This window comes from Mya arenaria, chromosome 9 (assembly GCF_026914265.1).
Source record: "Mya arenaria isolate MELC-2E11 chromosome 9, ASM2691426v1".
NCBI lineage: Eukaryota > Metazoa > Mollusca > Bivalvia > Myida > Myidae > Mya > Mya arenaria.
This window is the reverse complement of record NC_069130.1, coordinates 36280021-36302161: the sequence shown is the minus strand read 5'-3', so window position 1 is coordinate 36302161 and position 22141 is coordinate 36280021. Positions and strand designations below refer to the sequence as shown.

General features: G+C 33.5%; 1 protein-coding gene across 6 annotated transcripts in view; it reads left to right on the top strand.

Moving 5' to 3' along the window:
- Positions 1-22141, top strand: part of LOC128202708 (uncharacterized) — a 53418-nt gene that overhangs the window by 7597 nt on the left and 23680 nt on the right. For 3 of the 6 annotated variants that reach the window (XM_052903775.1, XM_052903778.1, XM_052903776.1), the window contains exons 2-5: positions 9816-9938; positions 10584-10633; positions 12198-12258; positions 19817-19885. The gene's annotated coding sequence lies outside the window, so the exon portion shown is untranslated. Of the gene's footprint in view, positions 1-7478; positions 7504-9815; positions 9939-10583; positions 10634-12197; positions 12259-19816; positions 19886-20649; positions 21266-22141 lie in introns of those variants that run through there. The other 3 variants (XM_052903779.1, XM_052903780.1, XM_052903777.1) reach the window with 3 other exon arrangements.

The window sequence follows — 22141 nt, the reverse complement described above, 5'->3', positions numbered from 1 at the left end:
AGGCAATGTGACCAGTAATCCATGGCACCTTACATGATACATATGATATATGTGGTGCTTTAATTAAAATAAATTTAATTTTAATGTTCATGTTATTTTGATATGGAATTTTCTTTACGTTTGTTATTTTTTATTTATAATCTTTGGGTTATAACTGGGCCAAATGTGTTACACTAAATGCACCAGCCAGTTGTAACCACAGCTACCTCAACTTCCTGCCTGTTGCTGATGCAACTACTTGTTTTTGTACAAGTTTCCTTTCAAAGACATATATGCAGAACATTTTAAGAACTTGCCATGTTCATAAGCTGTTCCTATGATGTGCCAAATTGTTTAAAAAGAACATTTCAAGAACATATTAAGAACATAAAAGTTCATAAACTATTCTTTAAATGTGCCAACTTGTCTTTATGAACAGTTCAAGAACATTTTAAGTGCAAACACTATTCATGAACTGTTCTTATATTGTACTTAAGACTTTAATATAGAACAGTATTAAAACAACAATAGTCTTTAAAAAATTCAAGAACTGTTCTTAAAAAGTATTCTTGAACTGTTCAAGTACAACTGTTCTTAAAAGTGATCAGTTACTGTTCTAGTACAGTTTTGCATAGTTCTTGAACAGTAATTAAACACAAGAACATCATTTCACAGAGGAATGGAGCATAGATGCTCATTAATGAGCAAATGCTCTATTTCCCACAAATTGTTTTCAAAGGTTTTCAAATTTGGCATTCTTCCTTTCCAATAGATATTCTTCCTTTCCATCAGATGCTTTCGTTGTGGATGAGTCTAAAATTAGCAGAACAGCTGGTAAAGGGTTAATACTGAAACACAACTTCTGTTGTTGACAAGTTGTGTGTTTACTAAATATCAGTAAAGAATAAGACCACATTTATTAAGTTGCTATTTCTGTTATTTACCAAAATCAACAAATCATTTTTAGACTTATCCAAATTAAAGAATCAGATAAAAAAGGATGATGGTAGACTATGGTAAACTGTGGGGTTTTTCACGGTACTTGATGGTTGACCTTCAAAAACCATGGTATACCATGGTGATCTTTTTTTGTACCATGGTAGACCATGGTCGACCATGGTCAAACCATGGTATACCATGGTGATATTTTTTTGTACCATGGTAGACCATGGTCGACCACGGTCGACCATGGTAGACCATGGTCGACCATGGTCGACCGTGGTCCAGGCAATGATTTTCCCACGGTACTTGATGGTTAACCATGATAAAACATGGTTGACCGTCAAAAACTGTCAAAAACCGTGGGGACCATGGTCGACCATGGTCATTATTTCGCCGGGGTTATTACATTTTTCACTACAATTTTACCTTATTACGTTTTTTCACGTTAATTTTACCTTATAATATGGTTTGCACAATAATTTTATGTTTAAAAAATTTAAAAGGCTTTCACAATAATATTACGTTATTAAGTTTTTCCACACAAATTTTACGTTATATATTATATTCTAAAAACTCTTTTGTAATTGTACATATGTCATATATGTACAGTCGTTTCATGCAATTGGATGTTTAAGATGTTATAAATCAGCTCGGAAGGAGTCCTGTCCAATGTGAGTTTAAATTGCAATAAATTGCTAAAATCTATCACCTGACCAAATAATTACCCTCTTGAAAATTATCTCAATATAGGGTTTTTATCAATTTTCAAGTATAATTCAGGCTTTGAGTACATGATTTCATTACTTGAGTAGAAGAAAAGGAAGATATGAATACTAAATAGGCATATTTACTACAAAAACTGTTCTGATAGTATGAATTGTTCTGACCTATTTGTAGAAGAAAAAGTGGGTCCTTTTAGATACCACTTTACACTCTTTTGTAGTGTTACAGTACAGATCTTTGTCATTTTTTTTTAGAGTAGCTAATACATAAACAAATTTTGATTAGCAAATTTAATGAAAATCAACTTTTGAAGGCTATAAAGAAATATTCACTCACTGATCAGCATTTCAGGTTAAATTGGAACCAGAAAAAGTACAATATATGTTCAAATCACTTGAAAGCAAAGAGATGTTGATGTTGTAAGTGTTGCCCTTGATGATGGCAAGTTTATAATGGCCATCAATTACGAAGTATTTGAAATATTCACATGAAGCTTGGTACACTTGTATGACTTATTTGAATTATGCACCAGTCATTTGTAACCACGGCCCCCCCAGGTCCAGGAAATAGCAGGGAGTTTGACTTTCGGTCCAGCCAAGCCCGGGCAAAGTCTCCGCCCTGCAGGGACGATCTGCTGGTAAACCCCCCGCCAAATGCCCCCGAACCCAAGGGACCCTAGATAAGGCCAATTTCCCGCTATATTTGGTGTGAAGACAAAACCACCGCAGTCACCCGGCACTGCGGGGCCACCTGGAAAGTAAAAACACGGCCCATTTCCCCGGCTATCCCCGGTATACCCCTGGACCTGGGGGGGGGGGGCGTGGTTACAATTGACTGGTGCATTATACACACAGTCATAATTATGTTATGCAAGGGACAGAACTCTGCCATTTAAATATTTGTTGAGTTGTGCCCCTTGATATATTTAGTAAAACAGAACAGCAATTGGACCTTTATGTGGTGCACATGTTATGGAAAGTAGTAGAAAAGTTGAAAAAAGAAATAAACACACCCAAAAGTATTATCATCTATTAGTAGGTATAAGCATTATTGAAATTATAAATCATGAAGGTCGGACAGGTAAATAAAGGACAAATCTTTGGAAGCAAACTGAAAGGCATTAAAATTTTGGTAACTGAGTAGCCTGATTGCCTATAGCTGGTCATTAAAAGGGTAGTACTAGCAAAATGGTGTACTCAGTAGTGGTTAAACCCAGGAAAGTTGTATCCCGTGTATCGGTGCTTTAACACATCGGGCACGTCAAAGAACCTGAGGTCTCCTTGCATCTCGATCACTCTGTATCTTCAAGTCTTCTTACATCAAGATTTCACTGGGATTTGCAGTCACTTCTATTTTATGTATTTAACAATATAAGTTGTGATTGTATCACAGCAGTTCAAGCTATAATTGAGCCAAAAGGTGCTGGCAGACCTTGTTTAACTCAAATAAACAAACAAGCAAAAGCTGTCATCATAAATAGTTTTTTTTCTGAAAGTTTTAATTAAAAAAGTTTGAAAGATAAAAAGATACAAACCCAAAAATTTCATTGAAAAAGAAATAGAATAAACTGATAGTTTAGAAATACTTATTCCTGATAATGTCACTAAATGGCCGTTGAGCTTGACAGGTTGAGAATTTGTTTGCTTGGTTGACATTTTTTAGATAACCTTGTAAGGTTTACACCCCTAACTGACCAATGTTAGCAGGTTAGATGACCAAAACTAACAGTTTCCAGCCCAAAATCCCGCACTTAACATGGCCTGCTGTTCGCTATGTTAGCTTTTGATAAAAATAAGTAAATAATGTGCTAGTTTGAGTGATAGAAGGTTTATTAAGGTAATCTTTGCGATTACCTATGATTGCATGAGAATTATATGATAGTGTCAGAATCGATGATTTATATATATTTTTATTATGCTCTTCCATATCTGAATGAGTGTATATCTAAAGATATTTTACGTGATATCCTGAATGTGCAATACAAATATACATGAAATAAGTATTTAAAACATGCTGGATCTACTTGATCATCTTTTATTTGCGGACATCTTCACATTATTATTTGTACTCCTACACTGGGTGTGGTCACTTTTATTGAATACGTGGTATAAGTTACATTCAACCAATTTGGGTTTTCTTATAAGGAACACTCCATTTTTACTGAAATTGTTTAATGTTTAATGCACAATAATATATTAGGGTATACACGTCATAATGGACAAATACGGTATCTGATACACAGCCTCTTCTGTGGCGAAGATTGTGAACATTTACTGATGTTTCTCGTCTTGATTTATATAAAAAGTATATTTTTACGATTTCTTAGAAATTTAGTATAAGTACTCGAGAATATAGTAAAAGTACCTAATTTAAGTATTGTTCATTTCAATGTTCATCTCTCAGGCCATAGTGACATTTACGGGATGTGTTTATCATAACAATCATTTCTTGAAGGGATAATTGTGTATTTACAGCATTTTAATTGTGAGTGATTCAGCTAGTTTTTGTCTGCTTTTAAATGCTTCATTGGTCCTTAAAGTAACACTCATATTTAAAATCCATACATACATAACAAACATAAATATCGAGTTATAAACCTTAACTGAAGTTGCTAAATTAAATGCATTTATGGAAAATATTACTGATATAAAAATTGTCACTGTGTATTTAATAGCTGAAAACGCAAATATTAAATGACTGGTGAGTCTTAAAAGATTTACAGTGATTAACTATAGTCTCTGAAGGTAGAAATACTGTATTTTCTGCACCTTTCTTTCAAATTAAACATGGTATCTTTCATATAAAACATTGTTCTGATATTTAATCATCCTTTTCGGTAAATTAAATCAATTGTATTTATTGTGGTATTTCTTATTTGGGTGCAAGAGTGCATCTTTAAGTCGGTGTCAGTCTTTGTGCCCAAAGATGTTCACCCCTCAAAAAGTGTCTTATTTGCAAAATGGGAATCTACCGCCAATAATTGTTTCAGATCATTAACTAATTGACAAAAACTCAAAATAAAGTACAGTTTTATAAGCTGCCATATACACATAAAAAGTGTCTGCATTCTTTAAATGAGGTTTTTAGGGGTCTGATTTTAAAGATGGCTGTGAACATGTAGAAAAAACTAAGCTTTGGGCATGTTAAGTTTAAACGTTTAAAGACTGTAATTTACAACAATAGTGAAGAAAGTTAATATCAACTTATGCTACATCACTCTTGTTGGCACGGTGTTGCCGAAGGGTGTGGTTTTGTGTTGTGGGCGAACCTGGAGAACCCGGAGAAAACCCACTTGTCAGGCATGGTGACCACAAACCTGAGTTTGAAACTCACATGCACCCAGGCTGGGAATCAAACCGGCAGGTAAATGCCTTTGTGAGAAGCATGTGCGCTAACCACTGCGCTAAATGGACAATTAACCAATAATAACTTGGGCAATATTTAAACTTATTTAGCTTGTTTCTCTCTAATATACATAAGAAATTAATAACCATTTACTGTTCCTGGGTGGTATTACTAGCCACTACAGACATCTATGATCAGCTCTGAGCAGGGACTGACTTAATTTCCTTTTGCATCTGAAATATTCACTTCTAACCACCCAGCCATCTTGACTAATTGTAAGAAATTTTCTCCATTAAAATGCACAGTACTACCTGCCTCAAGACGGGGAACATGTCCTAAAATTAATGTGTGGAGTGTTGTTAGGTTATACCGTACATTAATGAGATGCTTCCGATTGTTTATTGAAAAATAAATGTGGAGTATGAGAAGGAACAAGAGTGGCAAAATGAAAATGTCACAGGAAACACCCAATAATATTATGAATGCTTTTTTGTCAAGCAATTTAAGGGCCATAACTCTGAAGCTCGTTCTGCAACATGACTAGCTATGGAACCTGTCTAAGATGTTCAGCCTATATACACATATTATCCAAGTTTGGTGATGATTGGTCAAAAGCTTTTTGAGTTAAGAGCTTTGACAACTTTGTGGATTAGGCCTGTAACCCGCTACAGATACCTTCATAATACATAATTAAACTTTGAGAAATGAACATAAACACTCTAAGACATATTAAAGTTCTGGAATGAAAAATCGATGACATCATTTCAGATATGAATGCAAAAAATATAAGGAGCAAAAATGATTTTTATGCATAAGATTGGAATACATTGCACCTAGTGATCTACAAATAAATCTATTTCATGAGTAATTGAATGTGTATCGCTTGACGTCAGAATGATATAGCGATATATCAATGACCCCACAACATCCCTGTGATCAGGCGGTCAATAATTGATTATTGATTGGTCATTACACTCATCAGTGTCGTTGAAAATATGTCATAGAAAACACCTCTTCAGCATGAAAAATGACACCTAAATGTTGTACCTACGTTGCCTTTTAATCAAGTTTTGTAGCTGATTAATCAAGTTAACTGCCTAATTAATCAGGCTTTTCCAGAGTTATATGAGGAGTATATACACTGCATGTGATTGAGTATTTGAACAGTGTGTGATGCATTGTGGGAGAATATTTGGTTCGTTTACTTGAGTGTTTAAGTTCACAGTTGCACTTACGAGTGCTTGTGTACTCAGTATTTTACATTCGCCCCTCCCTCAGAACTGAAATTTAAATGGTTTAAAATGTTGGCAGGCATGCAGGTTTGGGGGTACCCCACCCCCCCAAAAAATGATGACAACTTTTAGTCCGAAATGGTGCATTTTGAGCACATTTTATTACTTTTTTCTCTGATATTGACATTAATTGTTAATTTAGATGATTTTAAGGGTTGTGTGCGCCAATTTAATGCCCCCCTTTAAATCCGCTAGCAAATTGTGAAGCAGGAAGTGTTAAGCCCCCTTCCCCTTGAATACTGAATAGTTCATTTTGACGTGAATCATGTGTTTAAAAAATTGACCTACGATGCTTTAGAGTCTGTGTACTGAATTATAAATGCCTTAGTTTGTAGATTTATGGTCTTCAGAACTTACAAGAAGTTCTTGTAATTCCCTTGAATAATATATACCAAAAAGGGGGTAACATCTTCACCATACACAGCACCATGACATCGAGAACGACCACCAGGAGAGGGTGAACTATTCTACATGAGTGAATTTCCTCTAACATATGATCACAGATGTGTCCTTGGCTACTGTATTTGCTAGTGTTTTTTTATTTAAGAGTCGTGTGAGGCAAGTTTGATTAAGTTATGCATAGGAAATACGAACGTGTGCTGAGATCCGCTTGTGGTGTTCTTGTACTATTCTTATATTTCAGCGGCTATAGCTTAAGTTCCGGCTTCCGTCAATTAAGGCATAAATCATACATATAATGAGCTTATATTCAGCCATAATATCGACAGCAGTATCATGACAGTGCAGAATGTTCAGATACTGTATATCATCAGACATGTGGAATAATTATAAATAAATAAATTGCACACCGACAGTTAATGCAGCTATAGGCAATGTTAAATGAAGCATGTGTTCTGTTGTTTTCAATATTTAAAGAGAACATAAAAGCAATTGTTCTGTATCACAATGGATGCCATAGGAAGATTTATAGGAATTTCTAATGCTTAGTTTAAAGCTCACTTACTTCAGTTTTTCAAGGATAAACGTTATTGTCAAAGCTTTTTTTGTTATTTGCAGTGCCGCTTGCAAACACTATAACGTTGGCTATGACTTGAAAATAATTTGAAATACTTGGAACTTGAAACCATGTTCACCTTTTAATACACCATTGTGTAACAACTCACATAACTCTGGGTCAAAGAAATATTTCAGGAGTTACTCACCTTGATTTACTGAGATTTTAACAAACAAGAACATTGCATCTGGTTTCAGCTTTGCTCATGTAAGCATATAAGTGAACATTTTCGTTTTCAATTGTACGCCATTTTTGATTGGTCAAAGCGAGTGTAATGTGTGTATTGATTGGTCAAGCTAGTGTAATGTGTGTCCTCATTGGTCAAAGTGAGTGTAGTGTGTGTTTTCATTGGTCAAAGAGAGTGTAATGTGTGTGTTCATTGATCAAAGAGAGTGTAATGTGTGTGTTCATTGGTCAAAGCGAGTGTAATGTGTGTGTTCATTGGTCAAAGCCAGTGTAATGCGTGTGTTCATTGGTCAAAGTGAGTGTAATGTGTGTGTTAATTGATCAAAGTGAGTGTAATGTGTGTGTTCATTGGTCAAAGTGAGTGTAATGCGTGTGTTCATTGGTCAAAGCCAGTGTAATGCGTGTGTTCATTGGTCAAAGTGAGTGTAATGTGTGTGTTCATCAGTCAAAGCGAGTGTACTGTGTGTGTTCATTGGTCAAAGAGTTTTATCTGTTTGTTCATTGGTGAAAAAGAATGTTTTAGGTATAACAGGTGCTCATCAAAATAATAATTGTCACACTTTAACCCTTTGCATGCTGGGTAAATTGTCGTCTGCTCAAAAATGTTGTCTGGTTTATTCTTAATTTCTTTCAATTTACTTAAAACTTTGGGGATATATTGACTGAGTGGCAAACAGCTTGGAACCTGACCAGGCGCCGAGTTACTCGCGGTGTCTGGTCTGGTTCCAAGCTGTTTGCAAAGCCTTTAAAATCGCCATCAGCAGCCTAAGGGTTAAACCAGTTCCTTTTCAGGTTTTGCCTTTTAAACATTAACTAGAGCAAGAAATAGTACCAAAAAGATGTATTCAAAAGAAGGTGACAAAAATAACAATCTGAACAAAATTGTCCATGGCAATACAAAATTGGAGCGGAAAAAATGATTTTGGTTCGGGAAACTCGTGGAAACAATTTTTTTGTTACGCCTTACCATGAAAATATAATTTGATTGTCAGTAATACAGTCAAGAACAAAATGATTTTCAGCAACATACTCGTATAATACAAACTGAAATAGATGTCATTCTATGAGTGCCTTACTTTTGATTATTATAACCTGTCAAATCAGGTTTTACAAAAAAATTGAAAGCAAATTTAAACGTAAAGCAAGTATTGAAATAATTGTATAGTAATTTCTAGTTTCGTTCTCAATTTTAATCATTTGCTTGGAGTAATTATAGGCTATTTAGAGATAATTGTATTCTCAAATTATATATTAGTCACATTTTAGCGGCTCTGACAAAAAAATCTCCAAATTCCTTTTAATAGCCATGAGGTCTAACCTGTGTAATGTGACAGTTTTTTTTTCTATAAATAAGTAAAAAATGTGCATCCGTAATCCGGGTTAAACCTAATAATGGCCATAATATTGATATTTAGCTTGGTAAAAGTCATTGACTTATTCTAAATTTACGATTTTAGGGGTTTCTATTTTTTTTCCCCAAAGTCTCCATTTACATCGCAAGTTCGAGAATGGTATAGTAAGAACATTGTGCCACTGGGTTTTGTGAATTATTCAAAGTGTTTTGAGAAATTCTTACACAACAAAGAGAATGACGATAGTTCTTTTTGCTTAAAGTAGATAAAAAAATATAGTTTTTCCAAATAATTAATAGAACATATTTTGAAGCAAAGACCAAACCCTCAACAAACTTACAGCTTTATCAATGAAATTTTGGGGTGGGGGTTACTGTTATGTTCAACATAATATATATTAGGCCACAAAGTTTCTACAATGACATTATACACTTACACGGAGCATTCTAATCACTCTATAATTCTTCTTGCGTTATACTTCTTGATTGACTCAGAAAAATGTATAAACAATAGTTTTCATGCAGCTATTTAAGTTATAGTCTATTCCCTTCCTTAGCCCCAACCCACAGTAATCCCCACCCCAAAATTTCATTGATAAAGCTGCGAGTTTGTTGAGGGTTTGGTCTTTGCTTCATCATGGCCCTGTTCCAAGTTATTCGCCCATGACTTTCAAATCATGATGATGTAATTTAAGGAAAGACAGGTTTATTGCCGTTAAGACATGCTGACAGTAAAAGAATATTTAAAGTTACACCTACATGTTGTTGTAAAGTGATCATTTTCATTCACAGAAGACATTTTAATGTCAAACTTAAGTTCTAATAATGACATAGTTCAAGGTTTTTAGAATGCTTCTTGACACCGTGACACAACAATTAATTTGAAATCAAACTGTAAGTTATTTAAGTACTGTACATTTTATGGACACACAAAGCCTAGTGAGAAAAAATGAAATAAAGCTTTATTTTGATTTTCTTTCAGCAACATGGAAGTTTGAAACAGCGAGAACCCCGCAGGCATTCGAAGGAGAAAATGTATTGATGTGCGGAATGGACAAGTATCCCGCGTTCCTCATTGGCTCATGATGAAAGATTACCAGCTGCGGTGAAATGATGTTACACTTGTTCTTTTTGCTATATTTTAATGTAAAAAGTCTTGGGGCATATGGCAGTGAGTTTCAGCTGCAGTTTCAAGGCCTGTATGTGTATCAGAGTCTAACACTTAGTTTATACAGGGCTCATATCCACTCTTGTCTTGAGTCGGTGTTTGAGATTCAAGACTCAGAAAAGCAAAATTTTAATTTCATTGTAAAGAATGTTATGATCGGAACAAAGATGGTAGAAAATGGTGTATGTAACAAATAATCTGTTCTACAATCAGGAATACATCTTTTGTCATAACTAATTCAATGATAGATGTTTTGAAACATATAAGAATTCAGTTTTCTGAGCTTGAAACTCAAACTTACAAGATGTAAGTGAACATGAAACCAGATTTTCTTTTTAAGAGCTTAAATGGAAGAACAGCTAGCTGATATGCTTAATTTAACAATTTACAGTCTGTTTGTTGGTGTCCATTTTGAGAGACCAAGAGATCAAACACCTCGTTGGGATCGAACCCACAACCTCTTGAATGATATGCAGACACCTGTTCCACTAGACCGCTCACTCTCAACCCTGAACTTGGACCATGCAACTAATAAAGTTATACAGCTATGTATATGTTCTGACTTTGGTTTTGACATTTCAGGACGAGGACCGTATTTCAAAACGTTGAGATCTTGCACTGCATAAATATGGGTAAATATTTCAACAGTCTACGTCAAATACTTGAACTCTGCAGCCCAAGGATGGTAAAATGTCTTTTGGGCGTGTATGAATTTCAGTGCTAAAGGTCAAATGTACTTACTCTAAGGAGGAGCTGGTGATGATTTCGGGATAGACAATACAGAACAACAACACGCAGCTTCTGTAACAACTTTAAAATGTTCCTTTATGTCTATATTTATGAATTAAAATATTTCACAAGCCCTTAGAAATATTAAGACAAGCTGGTACAGCTTTAAAATTCAAATTGCACAGACTGTTTAAAAAATTCAATCGTACAAAAAGTATTGTACAGTTTGCTTTTTACAATATCATTATCTACTGCACTTTTAATCAGTTGTAAATTTTTCTTGACCATGACTTACCTTTAAGCAAACCATTTAAGATTGGAATGTGAGATAGCAAAATGTAAGACTTGATTACATGTAACCTTTTGTTGCGCTAATCGCCACGTTACATCAGGGCTGACAGTAATTTCTAATTATCGTATTTCGCCATCGGAAAAATTAACAATACAGTACATTACTATTGCTGTGTCGATGTTTGTGTTTTATTAGTAGTATTAAAAGTAATGGTTTTCATAGATTTTAAATAGTAGAAAGTGTTGAGTGTTCTGTATTAAAATTGTACTAGGGACCTATGGTGCACATTCTGTTAATGACTAACACATTGGTTGGTTAATTGACTGATAAACCTGCGTTTGAACGATATTTTTTTCAGTCGGCACTCAGCTAATACCAACTTAGCTAGTGATAATTGCATAATTTCCTCTAATCATATTGATTCAATTAATTTCTTCAGCTTAATTAAACTGGGGCAGCAACATTTTGCCAGTCAATTGTCCCACAACACTTGATAATATGCATAGCATAATCATCCAATGATGTACTTTAAGAGCTCGAAAACTGGTTAGAAATGCTCCTTTGTTTATTCTAAACTACCCCCCACCCAGCACACTACCCCAACCCTACCCTAGTATTATAGGGGTCAACATCTATTTCAAGTCTAGCTACAGTCCTGGGCCCACCGTTTTATAAAAACATTTTGAACAAATTTTGCGCCTTTTTACTTCCTAGGAGAGATACTGTAATTTAAAGAGAGATTTTGCACTAAAGAAAGGTTTTGCACCTAAAATAGATTATTGCACCAAAGAGATATTTTGTACCTAGGAGAGATTTTGCACCTAGCAGAGTTTTGTATTTGGGAGAGAATTTGCACCAAGGGGAGTTTTTGTACATATATAGAATAGATTTTGCAACTATATAATATGAGAGAGATTTTGCAACACAGAGAGATCTTGTATCTAAGAGAGATTTTGTACTTAGGGGGGAGATTTTGCACCCAAGACAGATTTGTACCTTAGATAGAAATTTTGTACAGTGCAGTACTTCTCTTTAGATTCTCTCCTACCATGAAATCTCTCTTTGGATACTGGTATAAACAATGCCTGGTAATAAAGTCACAGCACTTTTCAGAATTTATATACTGGTACTAGTGTTCTTAATTGGCTTTTTAATGGATGACTGTTATTTTTCAGGACTTTCTTGACCTGCTGTTAACACTGACTGACGCCGAAATTGAGAAAAATATGTGTTAAGGTATTAATTAATTTATTTTTTATTGATTTATAAATAAAATCTCTCTTTAAAACGTTTGTAAATATCCTGCCTCAGTCATGACACTATAGAAAATTACCTATAATTATAAGGATAATGGATTTAATTATTCATTAATTATCAAATCATCCTGGAGTGTATATTAAGAACCTTTGACGTCAAATTTTGAATAAAGCCGATGTTTTCAAGATGATCTTGCATCATGGATTAAGTGAGGTCAAGATTTTGTGCCAATCCATACTATGAAAATATTTCATCACAATACAAATGCATTATTGAAGAGCACTCAAAAGTCGAATGATTGATTCAAATCCCATTAAGTTACCTATCCTCCATTGAGTAATACCCAACGAATACAAAATATTTAGATGTATCCTGTTAAGTAAAATATTTAGGATGGTTACTTTTAGCTAGGTAGGATTTCCAAATGTTTTTCTTCAAGTTTATGGGGAAAAAACAACCTCATATAAGCGGAAAAAAAATCATTTGATACCGATTCAGTTCATCAATCCTATATTTGAAACCCTCCCACGATAAAAGTTGGGTTAAGATGTTAAAATCATTGAAGTTCTAGTTACGTGTAGGTTTACAATGAATGGTTGTTTATATTATAATAATTACAAATCTCCCTATATTTGTATGTTTAAAAAAACAACAACAAACATCTTTCAGATGTTTGTGGCAAGGTGTTTATTTTCAGTACTTTTTTAGGTAACTTTCAAGCAATAATATTTATTATTAGAATTCTGAACAATGAAGTCTGCTGGCAACTTAATTGTACAGAAGACCAAAGTATAAATGTTAACTTAGTGTTAAGCACGAAATGCCTCTATACTAACCGTTGTAGATGAGTGAACTTATAGCTGGTCCCAATTAAGCCTTACAGTCTTATGTAGCTTATTTTACTTAGCTAGAAAACTTTATAACTTAACATTATAACTTAAATTTGTTTATTATGATAACCATTAAAATAATTCCTATATAAAGTATAAAAAATAAAATTATTACACAAATTATAAAGAAACAATAATAGTGAGATTAGCTTAATCCTGTTATAAGGGACTTAATAAGTTTCAAGAAATTGAGTCCAGAATAACCTGTCTAATTAAACCAATTTTGCAATGGTTTTTGTCAGGGATTTTTAAATGTTCCTACCAGTGATCGCATTGGCACGGGCATAAGCGTACACACTTAGCTTAGAACGAACATATATGAACATAATTATACAATTATTATGGATTCCATTCATTACTTCTGTCCTTTTTTAACATCCATCATTTTAGGCAAAGTACTTACTTACACCATTCATTGTCATAAAATGCATTATCTATTGTAATTACTGGTATCTACTTAATAAGGGCGTAAATAAAATATTAAATGTTTCCAGTCCCATGACCAACCCTAATTCTGGCAATTTATTGGAAATCAATTTCAAACCAAAATTGGCTTTTCAGAGAAATAAATGGTGAAAAAAGACTTGTTTTTTTGTTCTGCAAAAGTAATATTAACAAAACCATTTACCAACCATCTAGCCCACACTCAATCCACTGAGGTTGTGGTACTCAGGGGGGAAACTCGGACTATTTTAAGTCTTGCCTTAGAGAGCTTCTGTTATACTAAAATACACATGACAAGGTTATCAGTACAAATGTAATATTTCATGTATGTGACATGCATGGTAACGACCTGTCAATGTGCCCCACCCACCGTGTATTTGCCCGTCGGTATTTACGACCAGACAAATCAGAAGAGACAATTAGTACATAATGTTATGCATTATCATGATAATGTGAATGCTAAACTAGCCATACATTTTCCCCCTAAAAATATGTTTTTTATTGCTCTTGCAAAATTATGATGTAATGAATATTGACCTGAATTTATTCATTGTAATCTGAGGCATATGTCAAATGATTGTGTAAAATGATTGACATCTGTTTTACTTTTGTATATGATTGTGTTATCAAATAATTACAAGATGAGATACTCTTTTGACAAATTGATATCTACCTGTATATCTATTGTCTTTATTTGATGTTAAATTTTCATTATTAATTACCCTCTTAAAGCATCACAACCCCCCCCCCCCCCCACCCCACCCCCACCCATCCCAAAGAAAAACATATTAAGTAAAGAATAAAGGACAACATTTTAAAAACAGTTTTACTGTAATACTGACTATTAGTTAAAACCTTGATATACATCAGATTTATAGAGGTATAAGCAATTTTCTAAATTATACATTGTACTATGTTTCTTTTTTCTCACTTATGCAATAAAAATTCCGTATTTGTCATTTATAATTTATTTCTCATGACTTTTAATGGGCAAAAGTGAAACATTTCATACACTGAAGTGAACTGCATGGTAGCCAAATTGTTATCAAACTCCAACTGTCATTTCAACACCTTTTCTTTATCATACAATCAGATTTTGTTGTAACTGTTATCTTCACAATACTCTGTAGTACAACAACCAGTGTTGAAAGGTCCGTCCATTTGTCATCTACCATTGACGCAGGCCATTTGGAAGAGAAGACGATAGGAAGGCTCGTAATTTGTAGCCGCAGTTATCATATTTATATCAACAAGAGATGCCCTCAAGCAAAGATATGTATGAGAAATGTCAGACCTGTCATATGTCCATGCAAATGACCATATTCGCATCTTTGGCTTCGGATTTTTGACCGATTTAGCCTAGGACAGCTTGGCCTAGTGCGGTAGTTTAGCTATTCCAAATTTTTAGGCTTAGGAGAATCAGTGTTTCATTTTTCATCTATTGTTTTGGATTACCTTTGAGGGCGGACATATTGGAAATATTGTTTCTGGCATATAGTGGACTCAGCTGGACACATATTGCTCAGGAGAAAAGCAGTGTCTTTATTTTGATTGGATATTTACCTGTGATAACATCTGGATTTTTAAGGTTTGAAATAGTAAGTTTGATAAATGGGTGTTGCACTAAAGAATGCAAGATATGATGAGAAAATGAAGAGGTGATATTATAAGTGTTAAAGAATGTCCCCGACCACTGCCTCACCTCCAATCTTCAACCAACTGCCTCCCCCACCCCCTGCTCTATCAGTCATCAACCACCCCTTCGCTCTTTCCCTGTTGTTACAATACAAAGACCATGAGCAGCCTATTCATAGGAAAAATTCCTGTGAAAGTATCAACATGTTCACATCTGGGTAAACTATAGTTAACATTCCCTGAATTTTATCAGTAATAGGGTAATTTAACAGGCCCTTAAAGCTGTATAAGGCCCTTAGATCCCTTCTACGGCCCCTCAAGTGGGGAAACAGTTAATCACTGAATGATTATTTCAATCCTCGAGTGCGATTATTTAGGATCATTACAGTCACCTTGGTTTTACAATAGGCGTACATGACATTCCGAACTTTTTGAATACTTGCGATGTCCCCTCATCGCTATGTTCAGCATTTCTTGCATGCCACATTTGAATAGTAATTTTGGTGTTTTTATCTTGTTGTATTAAGATTGATTCGCTGTTTGGAATTTCGTTTATTTCATGATAAGTCAGAATGATTTAGGGATATATGGAGATATATGATGTTCAAATACTATGCAACACTGGGTTAGGAAATCTTCATATTTAAGTCAGCATGCAGTTCAGGTATGATGTATTAATGCACTAGTCAATTGTAACGACGACCCATCCTCCCAACCACCCCAGGTCCCTGCCAAATAGTCCCGCACCCCAGGGAACCTATGTAAGGCCCATTCCCCGCTATATTTTGCGTGAAGACAAAACCTTGACGGTAAAAACATGGCCCATTTCTCCGGCTATCCCTGATATACCCCTGGACCTGGGGGGCCGTGGTTACAATTGACTAGTGCATAATTAAGACTCCTGATATTCTGGTATTCATAAAACATCTTAAGTCATTTCTTCACTTAAGTCAATTTCCTAAAGTTTTTATAGTCAAATTAAATGACTATATGAAAGTTTTTTTTACAAATGTTTGAATTTTGTTTAAAGTATGATGAAAGTTAAGTATTTGTTGATATAATCAAGAAATTATATCATATAACCATGAATATCGCTCCAGTTATACAGCTTGCCTGCTTTAAATTGATTTAAATTTAAGTTTTTAAGCCTTTAAATTAACTTTTAAGATGATGTTTAATTAAGGCATAGCTAAAATGTTAATATAGAAAAAAATTCTTCATGAATTATTCTAATTCAAGAAAATAATCAGTGTTATCACATTATGTGGCCAACAATAGCAAGATGTTTTCTCTCATGAAGATAATGTACTCATTGGAAGACAGTGATTTGAATTCATATTAAAATTTGAAAACTTGTCAATCTTTTGTCGCCAGATTTTAATTATGCCCGTGTCAGGTAAAAGACCAGTGTCACCACTTGCAAATACTCTCGATTATTTATCTCGTCAAATGACATCTTTTGTCACTTCGCCTTAAGCTTATTTTGTTCGACTTTCAAGATACATAAATATCTGTCAATAATTTCATACATATTCACTATAAACATTAAAGGCACGTTAGCATTAAAGTAATGAGATTTTATTATCACCTTTATTAATATTTTAAAATGTGCCAAAATGTTTTGCTTTTAAAAATTAGCATTATCATTGTGGAAAAAAATAAAACATAAAATCTACTGTTATGTTTTAAAATCATTAAACAGGGCCCAGGTACTGGTAGTTAAACAGGAGTTGTGTCTGTCACCTGTTATGACCCTGTTTTTTTGTGTCCCTTGTTGATTCACTTAAAGAAGTGCACTTGGTCTGGAGAAATGTCATAGGAATGTTGTTGTTTATTTTTTTGGTCCACCTCTCGATGCCTAACGCCCAATCAACAAATATTTTTGCCAACTTTAACCTAACCAAAGACTTAACCAGTTCAACATTATTCAAGGTCACTTGACTGTTGGGGTATTACAAGAAGGCCCTCTAGGTTTTGGTAGCACAACATGGGTCTGGTTCCCATTGTAGAAAATTGAAGCTCTTCCCCAGAAGTTTATTACCTTGTATTTTCTCCCCAGGTCCAGCTACTCCAATTTTTTCATTCACCTGTTAAATGAGTTGTCAATCCTCTGATTCTTCCGATTGCTGTTTTGTTGGTAATTCTCGACACTTAAGAAGTTTCCCACTTTTCTAACCAAAGCCATTCTAACCATGTCACAAGTCAGCAGTGAGGTGTATTTTTGGCTACAATGCTAGTTTTCGCGCTGAGAGGAGCTTTTTCTAGCCCCTTGAATGTTAGGCAGCCTCTGTAATTTGTTTTTCACTAATTCAAACAAGAGTTGTGGCCCTATAGTTAGTAAAAATGGTTTGAAAAATACCATTCCCATTTTCACCAATTTGAAATAACTCAAACAAGAGTTGTGACCCATGACTCAGTAAAAAATGGTTTGAAAAATACCATTTCCATATCCAGGTGTCACTTGGGGGTGTTTATCAATTCTGTGATAGCTCTAGTTTAAAATTTTGCATTACATATGCCCCTTTAAATGGCGTGATGGGCATTGTTAATATTTGTCCAAAACCAATTAATGTATTGAGGTAGCATGCTGTAACCTAAATTTTGCAATGTTTTGATTTTATCATTAAATTATTGTGCAATTAAAGAACTCTCTTATTACAAATGTAGCTTTGTTCGGAAATTCGAAACCACATTTAGAAGAAAACATTCGTACATCTAATGTTTCAAGGATTTAGGTCGCCTATACGCATATTTACTATCAAAAGTCGGGCATAATACTACACCCATTTACGCCACCTTCAACTGTAGGCGAAAAATCAGTAATCGTGCGGTTTTGAAATATTGATGTGACTTTTTTTATGCATGAATTAAGTACAGATATTTAAATGTTTAACAATGCTTACCATTGTTACAAACGCTGTGGGCGCCATTTTAAGCTTTTGTATTTTGTGATCCATGTTTTAATTGTTTTGCAAGATAAAAGGCGCCCATTCAATGTATTGTTTTATTACTCAATGATGTTTATGAAAATAGGAAGTACAACATTTTATGGTATTTGTGTGTAGATTTTTCACAGCATGCATTAGATTTGCTCTTTTGTGGCAAATAATATAGGATTAAATAATATGATTGATAATTCCAGGCAACTCCATCCTTTTTTGTGTAGGTAAACAAATATCTTTACAGCTGTTGCAATTAGTCAATATTAACATTTTAAAATGTAGATTAATCATTATAAACAGGCATTTCAGTGGATTAGTAGATTGTTTTGTTTTATATGCAGTCTGCTTTTTGAAGAGGGACAGTGAAGGTTTTGTCAATTAATTAGCCTTGCATGGTTTCATCAGCGTTGTCTTAGTGCATTAACGTTCACCTTGGCTTCAGCTCTAAAACCATTCAAAATAATCAAATGTACACAAGTTGCCAGAGACATTTAATTCAAATGAATAGCAAGGTGCGTAACTCTGTCTTTAACAATTATTAAGTTATGTCCCTTTTTCTACTACAAAAGCAACCGACGAGCGATGGCATTAAACAGCAAATGAATTTTAACATAAAACTAAATATTTATACTTAATTTTATACATGAAAATCAAAAAGTTTATATTAAGGTATCTCAAAATGAAAATGATTGTTCGCTAAAGAAATATTATTATATGACGCAGGTTAAAATTGAAACAATAATAAAATAAACGTTTTGCTGACCACATTAGTAGCCCTATAATGTTTTATAATGAGTAATGGGGCACTTAAATACTACTTCACAGAAAATGATCGTTCTAAAATTAGACTTTTTCTTTTGTTGAGTCCGGGTTACTTTTTCCTGTTTATAAAAAGTCAAAATCAAAAATCATTCATTGAAGTACAATGAAGCCATTTGTAATGTTTTATGGTCCGACAATTCATCGTGGTCAAATATTTACTTAATAAACCTACGTCCAGTGACCTTTCCTTAAAGTATCTCTCAATTCGTCATAAATCAAACTTGCTGTTTAAAAATGGATGTTACAGGTAAAGTGTATGTATAAAAAAAAGAAGAATTTTATAAAAAAAAATTCTTGAAAATGGTGATTTTAAAGAGAATACAACATTCTAAATTTTCGTCTATTTGGTCATGCGTTGGAATGGAGCTACTATTTAGTCCACTGTGTTTAGTTTTTGAGTGATTTTCAAGTCTGTGAATGGGAAAATAAACACTTTTAAAGCCTTGTATAAATAGAAATAAGTAATTTCTAGCTTAAATAGGATTACAATTACGTAATAAAAAGTATGGATTTGACCATAGTCGTAGTTCACATAATAAAAAAATAATGTCATTGGACATTTACTTTAATGAATTGATAATGTTGAATTGTACTTTTTTTCATGATTTTTAAAAAATTATTTTCTTTAACTATATGCATAAGATAATATACACCTACTTTGAGCCCTTAAATATTAGATTTTGTATGGCGAGCCAAGAAAGTTCTCTCTGTCTTAAATCGTATGATACCGGTATTGACTTCATTATAACTCTTATTATAATACAACCTGCTAACAAAAGTTACTGTTTTACTTCATTTTTGCAGGTGCCAAGTGCTGAGCTCGAACCACTTCTGGTGTTAGCTGCTAGTGGGAGATACACCGATTATTTGCAGGTATTAAAATTATAGACACTGTAAATGCCAGCTAATATAATGATACTATACTTTTTGAAATAGAGGGTAATGAATTAGTAACACAAGAGATTTCTTTTGCAAGCATTATTTTTAACCCTTCTTCATCAACACATGAAAAATGTGATCAGAAACCATGAACAGAAGAAGTAATTAAGTATATTTTGGTTGACTTTAAAACTTTGTTTTGTACGCACAATTGTTTTCCAATTTTACAATAAGTACGGTAATGCCAAATATTTGCCATTGGAATATTAAAGATAAATCTTTAAGTAAGTACCTATGATGAATATTAGCCAAGTTTACACCCAGCCTTTCTAATGTCATATAACAATATTTTAAAGTTAGCTGTATTAGGTCAAATAAGCAAATTTTAAACCATTTGAAGTTATCGAAATTTCCAATACTCCAAAAGATCACTGAAATTAAAATCAGCTAATGTAGATTTGAAAACATGTTTAGTTGTTTTTTCTGTCATTAAATTGAATTCATCTTTTGAACTTATCATGTTTTACAAAAAAACAGATTGTAATTTATTGTAAATGAATAAATATCTCCATAAAATGATGTTTAAATTTTGAATATTTGCTACATTTGTGATCAATTTAGATGGCGTTTATAAACAGCGTTTAAACATGGCAAAGGTATGTGTTTGCCGCTTTACCAATACAAACTACCAACAGAACTTCTTTAATACTTGAATGAGCCGTAGGTAGCCACAATGTTATAGATGTGTCGCCTATCACTGTACATTGTGAAAGGTATTTCGTAGTTGTTGGACATTTTCGCAAGTTGAAAAGGATAGATGGATGGATTGTGACTGTGTTACCATGTTGTCCTTTTAACGGTTTATTGATAGTTGTGTTTGTGTCTATATTCAGTGTATTTCTTGTTTTTCACAGCGTGGTGATATTTAAAAGGATTGGTTATTTGTTCAAAACTGGGAACACACTTAAACCATAGCAAAAAATGATAACAGTTAGGAAATTAAATACTTGAAAGAGAAATAAATATAAGAAATGGATTATTTAGTGTAGGAAGTAAACAGACCATCCGGATTTATTGCGTTTTATTGGACGTCTGTTTTACTGGAGGTAGAACATTTCTCGGTGGTGATTATTTTCATGCATATAGACGTGCATTTTATGTTTATAGGTAAATGAAAAACCAGAAAATCAGGTAGAAAACATCTGGCAGAAAACAAGAGAAATAAAGTATTATTGGATAAAAATACTGAATTTAATGAGAAAAACAGTGGTGCCGAATTTCTGGAGGGAATAGTTAGTGAAGTTTCATTGGCCCATTGACATGTACAGGACACCAGCTACTCTGAAGAACAAGGATTTTACTTATATGGAAATGGTAAATTGGGATTAATGTTTGGTGTGTTAATTTTGGGAGTTAAAAAAAAACTATATGAAGTATCTTATTTAATTCTTTACTTTACAGAGTAAATTGTGAGCAAATCAACTCGAAAACAAAAGTTTGCGGATAAGTTTGTGTATTTTAAAGTAAATTTTATGACATTCTGTTATCTTCTTACAGAGTTCTTGTTCCTTTCTAGACAAAATTGGATTCCCAATTTTAGTCAAAATGATGTATTTTACACCGATCATAAAGCCCCCGACCTGTTACAAAAAATGGTGGAAAAATCACAGAATAAAGACAGTATTTTTTAGATTTTTTTTACCTTCAAATTATATCTGCCTGACGTGTTGTCTGTAATGCATAACATTTTTGCGAGTTATGCTATTTTTTTTATAAATGTCTTGCACACATTGTTTTGATTGTTATCAAAAATATTTTCGTATTTGAAATACAAAGTATCGGACCGTTTTTTAAGCAATTAAGTTATCTGTGTATTACAACTACACAATGGCTTTAATCTTATCAATTGGAGATTTGATCGCAATTATGATAAAGTTGTTGAGATAACGGAAATTTATTGTTTCAAATGTCTGGCCCATGTGGATGTTTATCTCATTTAAATTTTACGAATCTATATGATATTTAATTTTAACTTATTTTTTTGTGAAATTGGCAATAATTTTGTAACAATTCATTACATCATTATAATTCGTAGGGTTTATGCCAGCAGATTCAATTTAGCAACATCAAAATGTAGAAGGTTTTGGTTCCTAATTTCTGGCAACAGTGAGTTATGTATACTTGTTAAGTCAACTCTTTAAGACTTGAAGTTACACACAATGATGGTATTGCGAGAATCCAGATTATATA